The 22,120-nt window shown below is 40.2% G+C and overlaps 1 long non-coding RNA gene across 1 annotated transcript in view; it reads right to left on the bottom strand.

The window, feature by feature from the left end:
• Positions 1-1,535: 1,535 nt before the first annotated feature.
• The window catches only part of LOC134486588 (uncharacterized), a 64,139-nt gene continuing 43,554 nt past the window's right edge, over positions 1,536-22,120 (bottom strand). The window contains exons 2-3 of the long non-coding RNA XR_010065810.1: positions 2,792-2,983; positions 1,536-2,187 (exon numbers count right to left, since the gene is read on the bottom strand). This is a non-coding gene — a long non-coding RNA (uncharacterized LOC134486588). The remainder of the gene's footprint in view (positions 2,188-2,791; positions 2,984-22,120) is intronic.

Below are 22,120 nucleotides of genomic sequence, written 5' to 3'. Positions count from 1 at the left end.
GCAGCTAATGCCTTTTGTAGCTAATCTGAAAATCTGAGTTCAATCCTTGCTACCTACCTAGGTAGGAAAGAAAACAGCTCCCTCAGATGGTCCTCGAACCCTCACATGAATACTTGTGTATGCATATGCAAACACACACACAGATAGCTACACACATTCATGCTCATAAGCACACATGCATACTCTCAAACATACAGACACATATATTCATACACACTGACACACACACACATACACACTCACCTGCTCACAAAACACATAGGAATGTTTGGGATGAAAACATTGGAAACACAAATTTACTTACTGACATAGTTCTATGAGCCCTGACCACAGAACCAAACAGCATTCATTTAATATCTGAGTATTTAGCTTCCAATATTTGTGAAATTTAGCTCCTTAAGACTTGTTCAAGGTTTTTTTTCTACTAGTTAATTTCATAGAAAGGATAATTAAATATTTCATACATACAGCATACTCAGAATAGAAAATATACTCCTATGGATATCAGGGATTGTCATACTTATAGTCATCCTTGCTACCATGAAAATGAGTCTTGGAATCAATTGGTAGTCTTTGAAGTATTCCTTTGTGTTTTCAATACTCTTGCAATGTTAAGGGGGAGAGTGAAACTCCTCTAGGAGCCAGAAGTTTAGATAAAGGCTGTCCAGAGAGCCAGTGTATCCCTCTTCTGATAATTAGTGCAAACAGATGCTATGGAGAATGAACTCTACTTCTTGCTTGGCCCCCAATTGGCCATTCCTTAGAGTAGACACAGAGCCAGCTAAACTTAGGATGTCATCTCTTGTGTAGTCTAGAGTTTAAAGCTTATCTCCTTAAAGCAATAGAATACAGTAAAAGAGTACTTGGGTGAGTTTGGACACTGTTGAATAATAGAGAGCAATGTGGAGAGCATGTTATATATTAGGTAGGTGACAGATAGGAAGCTGCTTATCCAGCCTTACCAGGGGATGTTGGCAGTTGCTGTAACAATGTGTACACAAGCTCTTCTTCCTGATTGTTTCCCTCATCAACGTTTCAGTAAACTCATTGTGGTGGCTTATGAAGGCATGAGCATTTGAATATTTGGTTCTCAGTTGGTAGACATTTTTGGAAAGGATAAAGAATTGTAGCTTTTTTAAAGAATGTGTGTCATTGGGGGCACGTACTCTTGTAGACCAAATGTAAGCTCGTACTTACTGCTCCAGCACCACATCAACCTGCCTAATGCCATTCTTTCTACCATTATGGTCATGGACTTATCTTGTGACACTGTTCTCATGAAGGTTTTTCTCTACAAACTGCCTTGCTCATGGTGTCTCTTCACAGCAATAGAAAGGTAATGAAGATATCAACACTCATGCTTCATTTGGGATCTCAAGTTAACTTTATCTAGTGTCAAGCATAATCTTCCTCTGTGACAGAGAATAACCATCATCATGTTTATGATTATGACTATAATAATTATTCCATTGGGGAAAGTCTGTTATGAAGTGCCTATACTATGAAGGACAAATACAGCACACAGTTAAGGGGGTAATTTATTCAGGATTTAGTTATAAGAATATTGTCAAAGAAGATGTATCTCAAAGGAAGAAGATCACAGATTTACAAAAAGAGTAACAAATAACCAACACACGATCCTTAATGGATGAGTTATTTTTCCTGATATGTGTGGATAAGAACACATTGATACATAATGCAATTATTAGGCTCCTGAGTAATGCATGGAAGGTTAGGAGAAATATGTGAGGTTTCTTGGTAGCATTTTTTGCTGGATGCTTCTGATTTGAGAACCTTAGTTGTAAGAGAGTTTTGTTGTCCTTAAGATCCAGCATCCTTAAAACATGACTAAAAAGATAATTAATTAATTAATTAATTAATACATAAAATGAAATGTTAGGTCAGCAAGCTACAGGGGCTCTAGTGCTCTGGAGAATACATGGACACTTCTCTGGGTGAGAAGTTGATGTGCATGCTGTTGTTTGTAGTCTGAGTTACTTTTTATCTTCAGGACAGAAAATTTTAAGTGTTCTCTTAAGAGTCCAAAGAACAGGAACCTGTTCAAGAGTTCTGATTGGTAGACAATCTAATATAGTGGCTATCAGTTTCTTCAAATTCCAAGGAAAGAAGCCAGCTTCAATGCAGTCCATAGTTGATAGAGAGATATAGGAAGTCAAATGTAACATTCTGAAACAGAGAAGATAGAATTTTAGGAAAAAATTAGTATTTTAGACAGTTAGCAAAGGAAAGTTAAGAGGCTAAAGTTTGGTGAACACTAGATTTTGGGCAAGATAATAAAATATATTTTAATATGCTGGTAGATAACAAAATTGATTTTATATAGAAGAACAGAATGTTAATTGAAATTATACCAAGCAAGACAGGGCTTGCACATCCATCAGGTAATGGAGATGTATGCTAAGGCACTCAAAATGTGAGAACATAATTGCTAAGAATTAAATGCCTATGACTGCTAATGCAGAAGTATGGGCAATAGTTCTAACATACATTGATCTTGAAGGCCAAAGTGTCTCTTTAGGGTAACTTTTTTTTTCTTCATCTTTATTAACTTGGGTATTTCTTATTTACATTTCGATTGTTATTCCTTTTCCCGGTTTCCAGGCCAACATCCCCCTAACCCCTCCCCTCCCCTTCTATATGGGTGCTCCCCTCCACATCCTCCCCCCATTACCGCCCTCCCCCCAACAAACACATTCACTGGGGGTTAAGTCTTGGCAGGACCAAGGGCTTCCCGTTCCACTGGTGCTCTTACTAGGCTATTCATTGCTACCTATGAGGTTGGAGCCCAGGGTCAGTCCATGTATATTCTTTGGATAGTGGCTTAGGCTCTGGAAGCTCTAGTTTGTTGGCATTGTTGTTCATATGGGGTCTTGATGTGGCCCATACTTATATAGCCAGCAAACTAGATAAGGTGGATGAAGCAAAGAAGTGCAGGCTGACAGGAACCAGTTGTAGATCTCTCCTGAAAGACACAGCCAGAATACAATAAACACATAGGCGAATGCCAGCAACAAACCACAGAACTGAGAACAGGACCCCCGTTGAAGGAATCAGAGATAGGGTAACTTTTATAGATTAAAATAAACACAACTCCCTCTCTCTCTCTCTCTCTCTCTCTCTCTCTCTCTCTCTTTCTCTCTCTCTCATACACACACACAATATATATATATATATATTTTGTATATATATATATGTATATATATATATATATATATATATATATATATATATATATATATACAAAAGTAAAAAAACAAAATCACTACTTCAGGCCACACAGTAAGATTTCTTTTTAAGAATCCTTTTATATTAGAGGCAAGTAGAATAAAAATCCATCATAATGATATTTTAAATTTGCTTTACTGGAAGCTTACATTTAAATACCAAGGCTGGATTTTGTCAAATTCAATAATGCTAGATGTCAAGAGAACAATATTCAGGGATGGCTACATATACGAGGCCTACCAACTTGCAATTCACATGGGAAGAAAGAGAAGGCCTTTCTCATCATGCGACATGAGGAGCCTATGAGAATGCACACACTCTAAATGATTGCACAGGTACAGGAGGCTTGATGTTGTTCTAAGGGTTCTTAAATAGGGAAGCAAGAACACGTGCTGCAATGTGATAGTAATCTGGGTTTGGTGGCTCGGCAGGTAGAGAATGATGGTTATAAAACAAGAATGGAGGAACATTGGTGGATCTGGAATCTAGAAAGAGTAAGGAAGTGGGTGGCTTCCAAATATAAGGATATCGAACAGCAATTTGATGAAAGTCTGGTGACATTTATATTTTTAAAAAAAAAACCACTATTACATAGAAAATCATTTTTAAGTACTAAAATTTTTTGAAATTTTTTACAGGAGTGGAAAAATAATCTTAATAATCACAAGACATTCTGGTTTCCTGTTCATGGGAAAAATGATACCAGCTCCCATCTCTGAAAAATATGGAAGCTTAGTTATTCAAAAGGATTTTACAATTATTTGCTCCAAAAATTCAATCTTAGTTCTGTGAATTCTCTGCTATGAGTGATCAAATAAGCATTTTTTACTATAATATACCAGGAAGGCTTTTGTTGAAATGTCTCTAATTATGGCCCACTAAAGAGGAAGACACATTGCTACCGAGCAGTAAAATAATTGTACACCAACAAAAATAGGATTACTCGGATTTATTTTTTGAATTCTGGAATAATTAGATATGGAGAAAAATACACATTCCTTCAGAGTATAATTTATGTGTACAAAAAACATAGTTTAGTAAAGTTAAAAGAATAGATTAAAATTTCTAGGAAACTAACAATACAGTATTTATATAAATTTGAAAAGATTTCTTCTACAAAGAATGCTCATGAAAAAATGGTTGTTTCTGGGTATATAAACAATATAAAAGCACAAATATAGATAAATATAGACATGTTTGTTTTTAAAGTAATGGATAGGTATAATATTTAAAGAAAAATATTATTGGTTAGAAATACCTGATTTAATATACTACGGAAATGCCTTGCATTTACCAGAACTGTAAATTGAATTCCAAGAATAGTGACTAGAAGACTTAAAATTCCAGTCTGGGTCTTGAAATTTTGTGTATTGAAAAATTATACAAATTCATGAGTAAAAAAACCAATAGTGGTAAGGTGCTCTGCTTAAAATATAGTTAGAAAATGGCAACGAAGTAACTGTTTTCATAACAAATAAAATTTTGGTAAAAAATCTAGAAACAGAGCTGTCTAATCCAATCATCTTCCCAGATTTCTTTTGTGTATTTTTGCTTATTGTCATGTATTAAGTATTCTTTTTTTTTGTCTTTTTTTTAATTAACTTCAGTATTTTTTTTTATTTTTTTTAATTATCTTGAGTATTTCTTATATACATTTCAAGTGTTATTCCCTTTCCCGGTTTCCGGACAGACATCACCCTCCCCCCTCCCCTTCCTTGTGGGTGTTCCCCTCCCAAACCTCCCGCCATTGCCACCCTCCCCTCATAGTCTAGTTCACTGGGGGTTCAGTCTTAGCAGGACCCAGGGCTTCCCCTTCCACTGGTGCTCTTACTAGGATATTCATTGCTACCTATGGGGACAGAGTCCAGGGTCAGTCCATGTATAGTCTTTAGGTAGTGGCTTAGTCCCTGGAAGCTCTGGTTGCTTGACATTGTTGTACTTTTGGGGTCTCGAGCACCTTCAAGCTCTTCCAGTTCTTTCTCTGATTCCTTCAACGGGGGACCTATTCTCAGTTCAGTGGTTTGCTGCTGACATTCGCCTCTGTATTTGCTGTATTCTGGCTGAGTCTCTCAGGAGCGATCTACATCCGGCTCCTGTCGGTCTGCACTTCTTTGCTTCATCCATCTTGTCTAATTGGGTGGCTGTATATGTATGGGCCACATGTGGGGCAGGCTCTGAATGGGTGTTCCTTCAGTCTCTGTTTTAATCTTTGCCTCTCCCTTCCCTGCCAAGGGTATTCTTTTTCCTCATTTAAAGAAGGAGTGAAGCATTCACATTTTGATCATCCATCTTGAGTTTCCTTTGTTCTAGGGATCTACGGTAATTCAAGCATTTGGGCTAATAGCCACTTATCAATGAGTGCATACCATGTATGTCTTTCTGTGATTGGGTTAGCTCACTCAGGAGGATATTTTCCAGTTCCAACCATTTGCCTACGAATTTCATAAACTCGTTGTTTTTGATAGCTGAGTAATATTCCATTGTGTAGATGTACCACATTTTCTGTATCCATACCTCTGTTGAAGGGCATCTGGGTTCTTTCCAGTTTCTGGCTATTATAAATAAGGCTGCGATGAACATAGTGGAGCATGTGTCTCTTTTATATGTTGAGGCATCTTTTGGGTATATGCCCAAGAGAGGTATGGCTGGATCCTCAGGCAGTTCAATGTCCAATTTTCTGAGGAACCTCCAGACTGATTTCCAGAATGGTTTTAACAGTCTGCAATCCCACCAACAATGGAGGAGTGTTCCTCTTTCTCCACATCCTCGCCAGCATCTGCTGTCACCTGAGTTTTTGATCTTAGCCATTCTCACTGGTGTGAGGTGAAATCTCAGGGGTTTTTTGATTTGCATTTCCCTTATGACTAAAGATGTTGAACATTTCTTTAGGTGTTTCTCAGCCATTCGGCATTCCTCAGCTGTGAATTCTTTGTTCAGCTCTGAACCCCATTTTTTAATAGGGTTATTTGTTTCCCTGCGGTCTAACTTCTTGAGTTCTTTGTATATTTTGGATATAAGGCCTCTATCTGTTATAGGATTGGTAAAGATCTTTTCCCAATCTGTTGGTTGTCGTTTTGTCCTAACCACAGTGTCCTTTGCCTTACAGAAGCTTTGCAGTTTTATGAGATCCCATTTGTCGATTCTTGATCTTAGAGCATAAGCCATTGGTGTTTTGTTCAGGAAATTTTTTCCAGTGCCCATGTGTTCCAGATGCTTCCCTAGTTTTTCTTCTATTAGTTTGAGTGTGTCTGGTTTGATGTGGAGGTCCTTGATCCACTTGGACTTAAGCTTTGTACAGGGTGATAAGCATGGATCGATCTGCATTCTTCTACATGTTGCCCTCCAGTTGAACCAGCACCATTTGATGAAAATGCTATCTTTTTTCCATTGGATGGTTTTGGCTCCTTTGTCAAAAATCAAGTGACCATAGGTGTGTGGGTTCATTTCTGGGTCTTCAATTCTATTCCATTGGTCTATCTGTCTGTCTCTGTACCAATACCATGCAGTTTTTATCACTATTGCTCTGTAATACTGCTTGAGTTCAGGGATAGTGATTCCCCCTGAAGTCCTCTTATTGTTGAGGATAGCTTTAGCTATCCTGGGTTTTTTGTTATTCCAGATGAATTTGCAAATTGTTCTGTCTAACTCTTTGAAGAATTGGATTGGTATTTTGATGGGGATTGCATTGAATCTGTAGATTGCTTTTGGTAAAATGGCCATTTTTACTATATTAATCCTGCCAATCCATGAGCATGGGAGATCTTTCCATCTTCTGAGGTCTTCTTCAATTTCTTTCCTCAGTGTCTTGAAGTTCTTATTGTACAGATCTTTTACTTGCTTGGTTAAAGTCACACCGAGGTACTTTATATTATTTGGGTCTATTATGAAGGGTGTCGTTTCCCTAATTTCTTTCTCGGCTTGTTTCTCTTTTGTATAGAGGAAGGCAACTGATTTATTTGAGTTAATTTTATACCCAGCCACTTTGCTGAAGTTGTTTATCAGCTTTAGTAGTTCTCTGGTGGAATTTTTGGCATCACTTAAGTATACTATCATGTCGTCTGCAAATAGTGATATTTTGACCTCTTCTTTTCCGATCTGTATCCCCTTGATCTCCTTTTGTTGTCTGATTGCTCTGGCTAGAACTTCAAGAACTATATTGAATAAGTAGGGAGAGAGTGGGCAGCCTTGTCTAGTCCCTGATTTTAGTGGGATTGCTTCAAGTTTCTCTCCATTTAGTTTAATGTTAGCAACTGGTTTGCTGTATATGGCTTTTACTATGTTTAGGTATGGGCCTTGAATACCTATTCTTTCCAGGACTTTTATCATGAAGGGGTGTTGAATTTTGTCAAATGCTTTCTCAGCATCTAATGAAATGATCATGTGGTTCTGTTCTTTCAGTTTGTTTATATGATGGATCACGTTGATGGTTTTCCGTATATTAAACAATCCCTGCATGCCTGGGATGAAGCCTACTTGATCATGGTGGATGATTGTTTTGATGTGCTCTTGAATTCGGTTTGCCAGAATTTTATTGAGTATTTTTGCGTCGATATTCATAAGGGAAATTGGTCTGAAGTTCTCTTTCTTTGTTGGGTCTTTGTGTGGTTTAGGTATAAGAGTAATTGTGGCTTCATAGAAGGAATTCGGTAGGGCTCCATCTGTTTCAATTTTGTGGAATAGTTTGGATAATATTGGTATAAGGTCTTCTATGAAGGTTTGATAGAATTCTGCACTAAACCCGTCTGGACCTGGGCTCTTTTTGGTTGGGAGACCTTTAATGACTGCTTCTATTTCCTTAGGAGTTATGGGGTTGTTTAACTGGTTTATCTGTTCCTGATTTAACTTCGATACCTGGTATCTGTCTAGGAAATTGTCCATTTCCTGAAGATTTTCAAGTTTTGTTGAATATAGGTTTTTATAGTAAGATCTGATGATTTTTTGAATTTCCTCTGAATCTGTAGTTATGTCTCCCTTTTCATTTCTGATTTTGTTAATTTGGACGCACTCTCTGTGTCCTCTCGTTAGTCTGGCTAAGGGTTTATCTATCTTGTTGATTTTCTCGAAGAACCAACTTTTGGTTCTGTTGATTCTTTCTATGGTCCTTTTTGTTTCTACTTGGTTGATTTCAGCTCTGAGTTTGATTATTTCCTGCCTTCTACTCCTCCTGGGTGTATTTGCTTCTTTTTGTTCTAGAGCTTTTAGGTGTGCTGTCAAGCTGCTGACATATGCTCTTTCCTGTTTCTTTCTGCAGGCACTCAGTGCTATGAGTTTTCCTCTTAGCACAGCTTTCATTGTGTCCCATAAGTTTGGGTATGTTGTACCTTCATTTTCATTAAATTCTAAAAAGTTTTTAATTTCTTTCTTTATTTCTTCCTTGACCAGGTTATCATTGAGTAGAGCATTGTTCAATTTCCACGTATATGTGGGCATTCTTCCCTTATTGTTATTGAAGACCAGTTTTAGGCCGTGGTGGTCCGATAGCACGCATGGGATTATTTCTATCTTTCTGTACCTGTTGAGGCCCGTTTTTTGACCAATTATATGGTCAATTTTGGAGAAAGTACCATGAGGAGCTGAGAAGAAGGTATATCCTTTTGCTTTAGGATAGAATGTTCTATAAATATCCGTTAAGTCCATTTGGCTCATGACTTCTCTTAGTCTGTCTACATCTCTGTTTAATTTCTGTTTCCATGATCTGTCCATTGATGAGAGTGGGGTGTTGAAATCTCCCACTATTATTGTGTGAGGTGCAATGTGTGTTTTGAGCTTTAGTAAGGTTTCTTTTACATATGTAGGTGCCCTTGTATTTGGGGCATAGATATTTAGGATTGAGAATTCATCTTGGTGGATTTTTCCTTTGATGAATATGAAGTGTCCTTCCTTATCTTTTTTGATGACTTTTAGTTGAAAATTGATTTTATTTGATATTAGAATGGCTACTCCAGCATGCTTCTTCTGACCATTTGCTTGGAAAATTGTTTTCCAGCCTTTCACTCTGAGGTAATGTCTGTCTTTGTCTCTGAGGTGTGTTTCCTGTAGGCAGCAGAATGCAGGGTCCTCGTTGCGTATCCAGTTTGTTAATCTATGTCTTTTTATTGGGGAGTTGAGGCCATTGATATTGAGAGATATTAAGGAATAGTGATTATTGCTTCCCGTTATATTCATATTTGGAAGTGAGGTTATGTTTGTGTGCTTTCATTCTCTTTGTTTTGTTGCCAAGATGATTAGTTTGTTGCTTCTAGGGTATAGCTTGCCTCCTTATGTTGGGCTTTACCCTTTATTATCCTTTGTAGTGCTGGACTTGTAGAAAGATATTGTGTAAATTTGGTTTTGTCATGGAATATCTTGGTTTCTCCATCTATGTTAATTGAGAGTTTTGCAGGATACAGTAACCTGGGCTGGCATTTGTGTTCTCTTAGGGTCTGTATGACATCTGTCCAGGATCTTCTGGCCTTCATAGTTTCTGGCGAAAAGTCTGGTGTGATTCTGATAGGTCTGCCTTTATATGTTACTTGACCTTTTTCCCTTACTGCTTTTAACATTCTTTCTTTATTTTGTGCGTTTGGTGTTTTGACAATTATGTGACGGGAGGTGTTTCTTTTCTGGTCCAATCTATTTGGAGTTCTGTAGGCTTCTTGTATGCCTATGGATATTTCTTTTTTTAGGTTAGGGAAGTTTTCTTCTATGATTTTGTTGAAGATATTTACTGGTCCTTTGAGCTGGGAGTCTTCACTCTCTTCTATACCTATTATCCTTAGGTTTGATCTTCTCATTGAGTCCTGGATTTCCTGTATGTTTTGGACCAGTAGCTTTTTCCGCTTTACATTATCTTTGACAGTTGAGTCAATGATTTATATGGAATCTTCTGCTCCCGAGATTCTCTCTTCCATCTCTTGAATTCTGTTGGTGAAGCTTGTATCTACAGCTCCTTGTCTTTTCTTTTGATTTTCTATGTCCAGGGTTGTTTCCATGTGTTCTTTCTTGATTGCTTCTATTTCCATTTTTAATTCCTTCAACTGTTTGATTGTGTTTTCCTGGAATTCTTTCAGGGATTTTTGCGATTCCTCTCTGTAGGCTTCTACTTGTTCTCTAAGGGAGTTCTTTATGTCTTTCTTGAAGTCCTCCAGCATCATGATCAAATATGATTTTGAAACTAGGTCTTGCTTTTCTGGTGTGTTTGGATATTCCGTGCTTGCCCTGGTGGGAGAATTGGGCTCCGACGATGCCACGCAGTCCTGGTTTCTGCTGCCTGGGCCCCTGCGCCTGCCTCTCGCCATCAGACTATCTCCAGTGTTACTTTGCTCTGCTATTTCTGACAGTGGCTAGACTGTCCTATAACCTATGTGTCAGGAGTGCTGTAGACCTGTTTTCCTGTTTTCTTTCAGCCAGTTATGGGGACAGAGTGTTCTGCTTTCGGGCGTGTAGTTTTTCCTCTCTACAGGTCTTCAGCTGTTCCTGTGGGCCTGTGTCTTGAGTTCACCAGGCAGGTTTCTTGCAGGGGAAAAGTTGGTCCTACCTGTGGTTCCAAGGCTCAAGTTTGCTCGTGGGGTACTGCCTAAGTCCTCTCCGCTGTGGCAGCAACCGGGAAAATCTGTGCTGCTCCCTCCGGGAGCCTCCGTGCACCAGGGTTTAGGATGACGTTTGGTGTTTTCCTCTGGCGCCTGGATGTGCACAGAGTGCAGTCTCTTCTGGTTTCCCAGGTGTGTCCGCCTGTCTGAAGGTTCAGCTCTCCCTCCCACGGGATTTGGTTGCAGAGAACTGTTTATCCGGTCTGTTTCCTTCAGGTTCCGGCAGTGTCTCAGGCAGGGGTCCTGCCGCTCCCGGGCCCTCCCCTATGGGAACCCAGAGGCCTTATACAGTTGCCTCTTGGGCCAGGGATGTGGGCAGGGGTGGGCAGTGTTGGTGGTCTCCTCCGCTCTGCAGCCTCAGGAGTGCCCACCTGATCAGGCGGTGAGGTCTCTCTCCCACGGGGTTTGGGAGCAGAGAGCTGCTGCGGTCCAGGATCCGCTGGTGTGGGACCTCCGGTAAACACAGGAAGTGCCCGGCCTTAGAGGAATTTTGCCTCTGTGTGTCCTGAGTTCACCAGGCAGGTTTCTTGCAGGGGAAAAGTTGGTCCTACCTGCAGTTCCAAGGCTCAAGTTTGCTCATGGGGTACTGCCTAAGTCCTCTCCGCTGTGGCAGCAACCGGGAAGATCTGCGCCGCTCTTTCCAGGAGCCTCCGTGCACCAGGGTTCCAGATGGCGTTTGGTGTTTTCCTCTGGCGCCTGGATGTGCACAGAGTGCAGTCTCTTCTGGTTTCCCAGGCGTGTCCGCCTCTCTGAAGGTTCAGCTCTCCCTCCCACGGGATTTGGGTGCAGAGAACTGTTTATCCGGTCTGTTTCCTTCAGGTTCCGGCAGTGTCTCAGGCGCAGGGGTCCTGCCGCTCCCGGGCCCTCCCCTACGGGAACCCAGAGGCCTTATACAGTTGCCTCTTGGGCCAGGGAGGTGGGCAGGGGTGGGCAGTGTTGGTGGTTTGATTATTTCTTATATACATTTCGAGTGTTATTCCCTTTCCCGGTTTCCGGGCAAACATCCCCCTCCCACCTCCCCTTCCTTATGGGTGTTCCCCTCTCAACCCTCCCCCCATTGCCGCCCTCCCCCCATAGACTAGTTCACTGGGGGTTCAGTCTTAGCAGGACTCAGGGCTTCCCCTTCCACTGGTGCTCTTACTAGGATATTCATTGCTACCTATGGGGTCAGATTCCAGGGTCAGTCCATGTATAGTCTTTAGGTAGTGGCTTAGTCCCTGGAAGCTCTGCTTGCTTGGCATTGTTGTACTTTTGGGGTCTCGAGCACCTTCAAGCTCTTCCAGTTCTTTCTCTGATTCCTTCAATAGGGGACCTATTCTCAGTTCAGTGGTTTGCTGCTGGCATTCGCCTCTGTATTTACTGTATTCTGGCTGTGTCTCTCAGGAGCGATCTACATCCGGCTCCTGTCGGTCTGCACTTCTTTGCTTCATCCATCTTGTCTAATTGGGTGGCTGTATATGTATGGGCCACATGTGGGGCAGGCTCTGAATGGGTGTTCCTTCAGTCTCTGTTTTAATCTTTGCCTCTCCCTTCCCTGCCAAGGGTATTCTTTTTCCTCATTTAAAGAAGGAGTGAAGCATTCACATTTTGATCATCCGTCTTGAGTTTCGTTTTTTCTAGGGATATAGGGTAATTCAAGCATTTGGGCTAATAGCCACTTATCAATGAGTGCATACCATGTATGTCTTTCTGTGATTGGGTTAGCTCACTAAGGATGATATTTTCCAGTTCCAACCATTTGCCTACGAATTTCATAAACTCGTTGTTTTTGATAGCTGAGTCATATTCCATTGTGTAGATGTACCACATTTTCTGTATCCATTCCTCTATTGAAGGGCATCTGGGTTCTTTCCATTTTCTGGCTATTATACATAAGGCTGCGATGAACATAGTGGAGCACGTGTCTCTTTTATATGTTGAGGCATCTTTTGGGTATATGCCCAAAGGGGTATAGCTGGATCCTCAGGCAGTTCAATGTCCAATTTTCTGAGGAACCTCCAGACTGATTTCCAGAATGGTTTTACCAGTCTGCAATCCCACCAACAATGGAGCAGTGTTCCTCTTTCTCCACATCCTCGCCAGCATCTGCTGTCACCTGAGTTTTTGATCTTAGCCATTCTCACTGGTGTGAGGTGAAATCTCAGGGTTGTTTTGATTTGCATTTCCCTTATGACTAAAGATGTTGAACATTTCTTTAGGTGTTTCTCAGCCATTCGGCATTCCTCAGCTGTGAATTCTTTGTTTAGCTCTGAACCCCATTTTTTAATAGGGTTATTTGTTTCCCTGCGGTCTAACTTCTTGAGTTCTTTGTATATTTTGGATATAAGGCCTCTATCTGTTGTAGGATTGGTAAAGATCTTTTCCCAATCTGTTGGTTGCCGTTTTGTCCTAACCACAGTGTCCTTTGCCTTACAGAAGCTTTGCAGTTTTATGAGATCCCATTTGTCGATTCTTGATCTTAGAGCATAAGCCATTGGTGTTTTGTTCAGGAAATTTTTTCCAGTGCCCATGTGTTCCAGATGCTTCCCTAGTTTTTCTTCTATTAGTTTGAGTGTGTCTGGTTTGATGTGGAGGTCCTTGATCCACTTGGACTTAAGCTTTGTACAGGGTGATAAGCATGGATCGATCTGCATTCTTCTACATGTTGCCCTCCAGTTGAACCAGCACCATTTGATGAAAATGCTATCTTTTTTCCATTGGATGGTTTTGGCTCCTTTGTCAAAAATCAAGTGACCATAGGTGTGTGGGTTCATTTCTGGGTCTTCAATTCTATTCCATTGGTCTATCTGTCTGTCTCTGTACCAATACCATGCAGTTTTTATCACTATTGCTCTGTAATACTGCTTGAGTTCAGGGATAGTGATTCCCCCTGAAGTCCTCTTATTGTTGAGGATAGCTTTAGCTATCCTGGGTTTTTTGTTATTCCAGATGAATTTGCAAATTGTTCTGTCTAACTCTTTGAAGAATTGGATTGGTATTTTGATGGGGATTGCATTGAATCTGTAGATTGCTTTTGGTAAAATGGCCATTTTTACTATATTAATCCTGCCAATCCATGAGCATGGGAGATCTTTCCATCTTCTGAGGTCTTCTTCAATTTCTTTCCTCAGTGTCTTGAAGTTCTTATTGTACAGATCTTTTACTTGCTTGGTTAAAGTCACACCGAGGTACTTTATATTATTTGGGTCTATTATGAAGGGTGTCGTTTCCCTAATTTCTTTCTCGGCTTGTTTCTCTTTTGTATAGAGGAAGGCAACTGATTTATTTGAGTTAATTTTATACCCAGCCACTTTGCTGAAGTTGTTTATCAGCTTTAGTAGTTCTCTGCTGGAACTTTTGGGATCACTTAAATATACTATCATGTCATCTGCAAATAGTGATATTTTGACCTCTTCTTTTCCGATCTGTATCCCTTTGATCTCCGTTTGTTGTCTGATTGTTCTGGCTAGAACTTCAAGAACTATATTGAATAAATAGAGAGAGAGTGGGCAGCCTTGTCTAGTCCCTGCTTTTAGTGGGATTGCTTCAAGTTTCTCTCCATTTAGTTTAATGTTAGCAACTGGTTTGCTGTATATGGCATTTACTATGTTTAGGTATGGGCCTTGAATTCCTATTCTTTCCAGGACTTTTATAATGAAGGGGTGTTGAATTTTGTCAAATGCTTTCTCAGCATCTAATGAAATGATCATGTGGTTCTGTTCTTTCAATTTGTTTATATAATGGATCACGTTGATGGTTTTCCTTATATTAAACCATCCCTGCATGCCTGGGATGAAGCCTACTTGATCATGGTGGATGATTGTCTTGATGTGCTCTTGAATTCGGTTTGCCAGAATTTTATTGAGTATTTTTGTGTCGATATTCATAAGGGAAATTGGTCTGAAGTTCTCTTTCTTTGTTGTGTCTTTGTGTGGTTTAGGTATAAGAGTAATTGTGGCTTCGTAGAAGGAATTCGGTAGGGCTCCATCTGTTTCAATTTTGTGGAATAGTTTGGATAATATTGGTATGAGGTCTTCTATGAAGGTTTGATAGAATTCTGCACTAAACCCGTCTGGACCTGGACTCTTTTTGGTTGGGAGACCTTTAATGACTGCTTCTATTTCCTTAGGAGTTATGGGGTTGTTTAACTGGTTTATCTGTTCCTGATTTAACTTCGATACCTGGTATCTGTCTAGGAAATTGTCCATTTCCTGAAGATTTTCAAGTTTTGTTGAATATAGGTTTTTATAGTAAGATCTGATGATTTTTTGAATTTCCTCTGAATCTGTAGTTATGTCTCCCTTTTCATTTCTGATTTTGTTAATTTGGACGCACTCTCTGTGTCCTCTCGTTAGTCTGGCTAAGGGTTTATCTATCTTGTTGATTTTCTCAAAGAACCAACTTTTGGTTCTGTTGATTCTTTCTATGGTCCTTTTTGTTTCTACTTGGTTGATTTCAGCTCTGAGTTTGATTATTTCCTGCCTTCTGCTCCTATTGGGTGTATTTGCTTCTTTTTGTTCTAGAGCTTTTAGGTGTGCTGTCAAGCTGCTGACATATGCTCTTTCCTGTTTCTTTCTGCAGGCACTCAGTGCTATGAGTTTTCCTCTTAGCACAGCTTTCATTGTGTTCCATAAGTTTGAGTATGTTGTATCTTCATTTTCATTAAATTCTAAATAGTTTTTAATTTCTTTCTTTATTTCTTCCTTGACCAGGTTATCATTGAGTAGAGCATTGTTCAATTTCCATGTATATGTGGGCATTCTTCCCTTATTGTTATTGAAGACCAGTTTTAGGCCGTGGTGGTCCGATAGCATGCATGGGATTATCTCTATCTTTCTGTACCTGTTGAGGCCCGTTTTTTTGACCAATTATATTGTCAATTTTGGAGAAAGTACCATGAGGAGCTGAGAAGAAGGTATATCCTTTTGCTTTAGGATAGAATGTTCTATAAATATCCGTTAAGTCCATTTGGCTCATGACTTCTCTTAGTCTGTCGACATCACTGTTTAATTTCTGTTTCCATGATCTGTCCATTGATGAGAGTGGGGTGTTGAAATCTCCCACTATTATTGTGTGCGGTGCAATGTGTGTTTTGAGCTTTTGTAAGGTTTCTTTTACATATGTAGGTGCCCTTGTATTTGGGGCATAGATATTTAGGATTGAGAGTTCATCTTGGTGGATTTTTCCTTTGATGAATATGAAGTGTCCTTCCTTATCTTTTTTGATGACTTTTAGTTGGAAATTGATTTTATTTGATATTAGAATGGCTACTCCAGCTTGCTTCTTCTGACCATTTGCTTGGAAAGTTGTTTTCCAGCCTTTCACTCTGAGGTAGTGTCTGTCTTTGTCTCTGAGGTGTGTTTCCTGTAGGCAGCAGAATGCAGGGTCCTCGTTGCGTATCCAGTTTGTTATCTATGTCTTTTTATTGGGGAGTTGAGGCCATTGATATTGAGAGATATTAAGGAATAGTGATTATTGTTTCCCTTTATATTCATATTTGGATGTGAGGTTATGTTTGTGTGCTTTCATTCTCTTTGTTTTGTTGCCAAGACAATTAGTTTCTTGCTTCTTCTAGGGTATAGCTTGCCTCCTTATGTTGGGCTTTACAATTTATTATCCTTTGTAGTGCTGGATTTGTAGAAAGATATTGTGTAAATTTGGTTTTGTCATGGAATATCTTGGTTTCTCCATCAATGTTAATTGAGAGTTTTGCTGGAATCAGTAACCTGGGGTGGCATTTGTGTTCTCTTAGGGTCTGTATGACATCAGTCCAGGATCTTCTGGCCTTCATAGTTTCTGGCGCGAAATCTGGTGTGATTCTGATAGGTCTCCCTTTATATGTTACTTGACCTTTTCCCCTTACTGCTTTTAATATTCTTTCTTTATTTTGTGCGTTTGGTGTTTTGACAATTATGTGACGGGAGGTGTTTCTTTTCTGGTCCAATCTATTTGGAGTTCTGTAGGCTTCTTGTATGTCTATGGGTATCTCTTTTTTTAGGTTAGGGAAGTTTTCTTCTATGATTTTGTTGAAGATATTTACTGGTCCTTTGAGCTGGGAGTCTTCACTCTCTTCTATACCTATTATCCTTAGGTTTGATCTTCTCATTGAGTCCTGGATTTCCTGTATGTTTTGGACCAGTAGCTTTTTCTGCTTTACATTATCTTTGACAGTTGAGTCAATGATTTCTATGGAATCTTCTGCTCCTGAGATTCTCTCTTCCATCTCTTGTATTCTGTTGGTGAAGCTTGTATCTACAGCTCCTTGTCTCTTCTTTTGGTTTTCTATATCCAGGGTTGTTTCCATGTGTTCTTTCTTGATTGCTTCTATTTCCATTTTTAATTCCTTCAACTGTTTGATTGTGTTTTCCTGGAATTCTTTCAGGGATTTTTGCGATTCCTCTCTGTAGGCTTCTACTTGTTTATTAATGTTTTCCTGTGTTTCCCTAAGTGTGTTCATGTCTTTCTTGAAGTCCTCCAGCATCATGATCAAATATGATTTTGAAACTAGATCTTGCTTTTCTGGTGTGTTTGGATATTCCATGTTTGTTTTGGTGGGGGAATTGGGCTCCGATGATGGCATGTAGTCTTGGTTTCTGTTGCTTGGGTTCCTGCGCTTGCCTCTCGCCATCAGATTATCTCTAGTGTTACTTTGTTCTGCTATTTCTGACAGTGGCTAGACTGTCCTATAAGCCTGTGTGTCAGGAGTGCTGTAGACCTGTTTTCCTTTCTTTCAGTCAGTTATGGGGACAGAGTGTTCTGCTTTAGGGCGTGTAGTTTTTCCTCTCTACAGGTCTTCAGCTGTTCCTGTGGGCCTGTGTCTTGAGTTCACCAGGCAGCTTTCTTGCAGCAGTCAAGTTGGTCTTACCTCTGGTCCCGAGGCTCAAGTTCGCTCGTGGGGTGCTGCCCACGGGCTCTCTGCAGCGGCAGCAACCAGGAAGACCTGTGCCGCCCCTTCCGGGAGCTTCAGTGCACCAGGGTTCCAGATGGTCTTTGGCTTTTTCCTCTGGCGTCCGAGATGTGTGTGCAGAGAGCAGTCTCTTCTGGTTTCCGAGGCTTGTCTGCCTCTCTGAAGGTTTAGCTCTCCCTCCCACAGGATTTGGGTGCAGAGAACTGTTTATCCGGTCTGTTTCTTTCAGGTTCCGGCAGTGTCTCTGGCAGGGGTCCTGTTGCTCCTGGGCCCTCCCCCACGGGAGCCCAGAGGCCTTATACAGTTTCCTCTTGGGCCAGGGATGTGGGCAGGGGTGAGCAGTGTTGGTGGTCTCTTCTGCTCTGCAGCCTCAGGAGTGCCCACCAGACCAGGCGGTTGGGTCTCTCTCTCACCGGGTCTGGGAGCAGAGAGCTGCTGTGGGCTGGGATCCGCGGGTGTGGGACTTCCGGTAAACACAAAACGTGCCCGGTCCTAGAGAAATTCTGCTTCCGTGTGTCCCAAGCTCACCAGGCAGCTTTCTTGCAGCAGAAAATTTGGTCTTACCTGTGGTCCCGAGGCTCAAGTTCGCTCGTGGGGTGCTGCCCAGGGGCTCTCTGCAGCGGCAGCAACCAGGAAGGCCTTAAGTATTCTTTCTATACATTGGACACAAGCCATTTGTCTTATCAGACATATGTTTGGTAAATATTTTGTTCATATGTACCTTGTATTCACCACTTAAAATTTATTTTTAATTATCTGTGTGTGTGAGTGTGTGTGCATGTGTGTGTGTGTGTGTGTGTATGTGTGTCTGTTTGTATGTGCATGAGTGTGTTTGTCTGTATGTGAACCACATGTATAAAATGCCCATAGAGGACATAAGACCACTCTTGGTTCCCCAGGAACAATAGTTATCATGTGGTTGTGAACCACCCTACATTTGTGCTAGGGACAAAACGTAGAACCTCTACAAGAATAGTCAAATTCATCCACCTCCATGTTTTTATTTTGAACAGTAGTATCACAAAATATGTTTTAATTTTTTTATTTTATTTTTTTTAACTTGAGTATTTCTTATTTACATTTCGAGTGTTATTCCCTTTCCCGGTTTACGGGTCAACATCCCCCTAATCCCTCCCCATCCCCTTCTTTATCGGTGTTCCCCTCCCCACCCTCCCCCCATTGCCAACCTCCCCCCAACAATCACGTTCAGTCTTAGCAGGACCCAGGGCTTCCCCTTACACTGATGATTTTACTAGGATATTCAATGCTACCTATGAGGTCAGAGTCCAGGGTCAGTCCATGTATAGTCTTTAGGTAGTGGCTTAGTCCCTGGAAGCTCTGGTTGCTTGGCATTGTTGTTCATATGGGGTCTCGAGCCCCTTCAAGCTCTTCCAGTTCTTTCTCTGATTCCTTCAACGGAGTTCCTGTTCTCAGATTAGTGGTTTAATTTTTACGATCTCTAACCCATCACTCTTTTCTCCCATAGAGTATGCTTAAGTTATTGTGTCTAAAAGCTTATTTCCAAACTTTGTGTAACCTCATTTTTCCTATATTGTTGTTTCAGAATTCTATTTACACTATTTATTTTTAAATATTAAAATTATTTAATTTCTCAAATAATCAAGGACATAGTGAAAACAAAAGGAAAGAAAGGCATGTTGGTTTAAGGACACTGACTTATGTAATCTAAGGATATTATACACAGTATACAACATAAAATGTTACAACACTTTCTTAGGGACATGCTATTTATAGAACTTGTTTTCATTTCACAAGAGAGTTAGGCGTTTACAAATAAATGTGAGAGTATGGATTCATGCGTTGAACAATTCGTCTATTACTTGCAGAGCTAGTTTGGGAAGTTGTGAAAATTTTTAATGAAATTCAATATCAAAAGGAGAGTCAAAAATATTTAAAGTGTCACAGTATATGTAGTTGTATAATAACAGCTTTCATAAACATACTAAAGACACCTTTGTACCTAAAACAAAATAAGGGATATTATAAACTAATCTCAAGACAAGAATCTAGAAGTCTGAGTGGGGATTATCTGTAGGTGTGTCTTAGCAACAACTGAGATGCAAAGCCATCTGAGAGGAAGTTGTGCTCAAGTAATAGTGAAACTTCTGTATTTTGTCATACAAATAGAGGAAAGAGAATAAAATTATTCAAGACATATCTTCAAAATGCCTAAACTAGTTTAAAATGGTTTTTTAACAACAATATCAATCAACCATATCCCTCAGAACTCCCAGAGACTAAAGCACCAACCAAAGAGAACACATAGAGGGCCCATGGATCCAGCTGCATATGTAATCAGTGTTAGTGTATAAGGTTCTTTCCCCAGCTTAGGCAATGGATCCTGAGCTTCTGCAGGCTCCAACATGAGTATGATGTACAATTTTCAGTATTTCATTATGGCCACTTTAGGAAGATGACTGACAGTTCTGAGCTGGCTATTTCAGACTCCCAGAGATATGGAAGGATTTGAATCCAGGAATATGCTCTGGCAAGAGATTACATCCAAATACCTTCTATGTCTATGTGATCCAACAGGAATGCTAACACATTCTGTATTACAGGATGGTCTGGTTGGAATACAGACATGCTCTTAGTACATACTTTCAATCCATAACAATGAAGGTAAGGTGAATTTTTAGAGGAAGCAGTCATGTTTAAAGGGATGTTAAATGGAGGGACGGGCAAAGTGTTGAATCAAAGAAAGATTTGACAGAATGAGTCAGAGATAAAGTAAGCCAACTCTTACGATAACAGCATAATAACAGCATAAGAAAGTGTCTTAGGGTTTTATTGCTGTGAAGAGAAAATATGACCAAGGAAACACTTTTAAGAAACAACAATTAATTGTGGCTAGCTTATAGATGAAGAAGTTCAGTACATTATCATCAAGGTGGGAGCATGGCAGCATCTAGGCAAGCAGGGAACTGGCAGACTTAGAATTCAACATCTTGTTCTGAAGGCAAATGCTAGAAGACTGACTCCCCATCAGTCCTCCCGCTAGGAGGCAGGTCTTGAAGACCACTCAGAGAGTAATACACTTTCTCCAACAAGGCCACACCTCCCCATAGTGCCACTCCCTGGGCCAAACATATTAAAACCACCACAGGAGAGGCTACTTAAGAGCAGCACAGGAGAAAAATGATATGTGGTGGGTGATGTGTATGTGTGCAGTTTTATGCAGACAGTTTTTCAGAGACAGATTACAGAGAAAACAAGCTAGACGCATGTGAAGACAGAACAAACCAGAAAATTAGAACATATTGACAGGATTAGTATGAGAACAGTCAAAGAAATTCAGTCAGAAGCTGAGCAAAGCTGAATTGTATCAATCAAGATTGGAATGTACGAAAGTTACAATCTTTCAGGCCCAGTCTTAGGGACATTTAGAATGGAAGTGCTCCGGGCTCAGCCCAAGCTGTGTTTTCACAGTGTTAGCACAGGGCTCCACCTCCTTAAGTGAAGGAAGGAACATTTATACAGATCTTCTTAGAATGAAAGGAAGTATTCTCTACCCCAAAGAAGATCTGTCCTTTATAGAGTCCCACTCCTCCAAAAGAAAAGATATATTAAATTATGTTTGTGTGCCTTTGTGTTTTTACATGAGTTGTGTGACATTATTTCTGTACATGCAAAACAAAAGTTTAGGGAAGAGAGAGGAAAGGACAATACCTTTAAATTTCAATTGTATGAAGCAATGAGTCACCTAAGGATAGGTCCAGCTCTGGTGCTGAGCGATTACTTAACAGCAGCAGGAAGAGCTCCAAGGCGGCTAATTGTTTCATCAAAAATCCCATATGGCCCAGATTACTCAAAATACAATCCACAGATCACATGAAGCTCAAGAAAAAGGACAAACAAAGAGCAGATGCTTCAATCATTCTCAAAATGGGCAACAAAAATATTAATAGGAAGGGATGTGGAGACAAAGTTTGGAGCAGAGACTGAAGGAATGGCCATTCAATGACTGCCTCACATGGGGATCCAGCATATACTTACATACATACATAGAAATATATATATATATATATATATATATATATATATATATATATATATATATATACCAGAACTAGACAAGACTGGTGAAGCCAAAATGCATGCTGACAGGAACCTAATATAGTTATCTCCTGAGAGGCTCAGCCAGAGGGTGACAAATACAAAGGCAAATGTTAGCAGCAAACCACTGAACTGAGAACAGGGTACCCATTGGAGGAATTAGAGAAAGGATTGAAGGAGATGAAGGGGCTTGCAAACCCATAAGAACAACTATATCAACCAACCAGAACATCCAGGGACTAAAACACCACCCAAACAGTACATATGGACAGACCAATGGCTCCAGGTGTATATGTAGCAGAGGATGGCCTTTTTGGGCATTGATGGGAGGAGACGCCCTTGG

This window comes from Rattus norvegicus, chromosome 4 (assembly GCF_036323735.1).
Source record: "Rattus norvegicus strain BN/NHsdMcwi chromosome 4, GRCr8, whole genome shotgun sequence".
Classification (NCBI taxonomy): Eukaryota; Metazoa; Chordata; class Mammalia; order Rodentia; family Muridae; genus Rattus; species Rattus norvegicus.
This window is presented reverse-complemented; position numbering and strand designations above follow the sequence as displayed.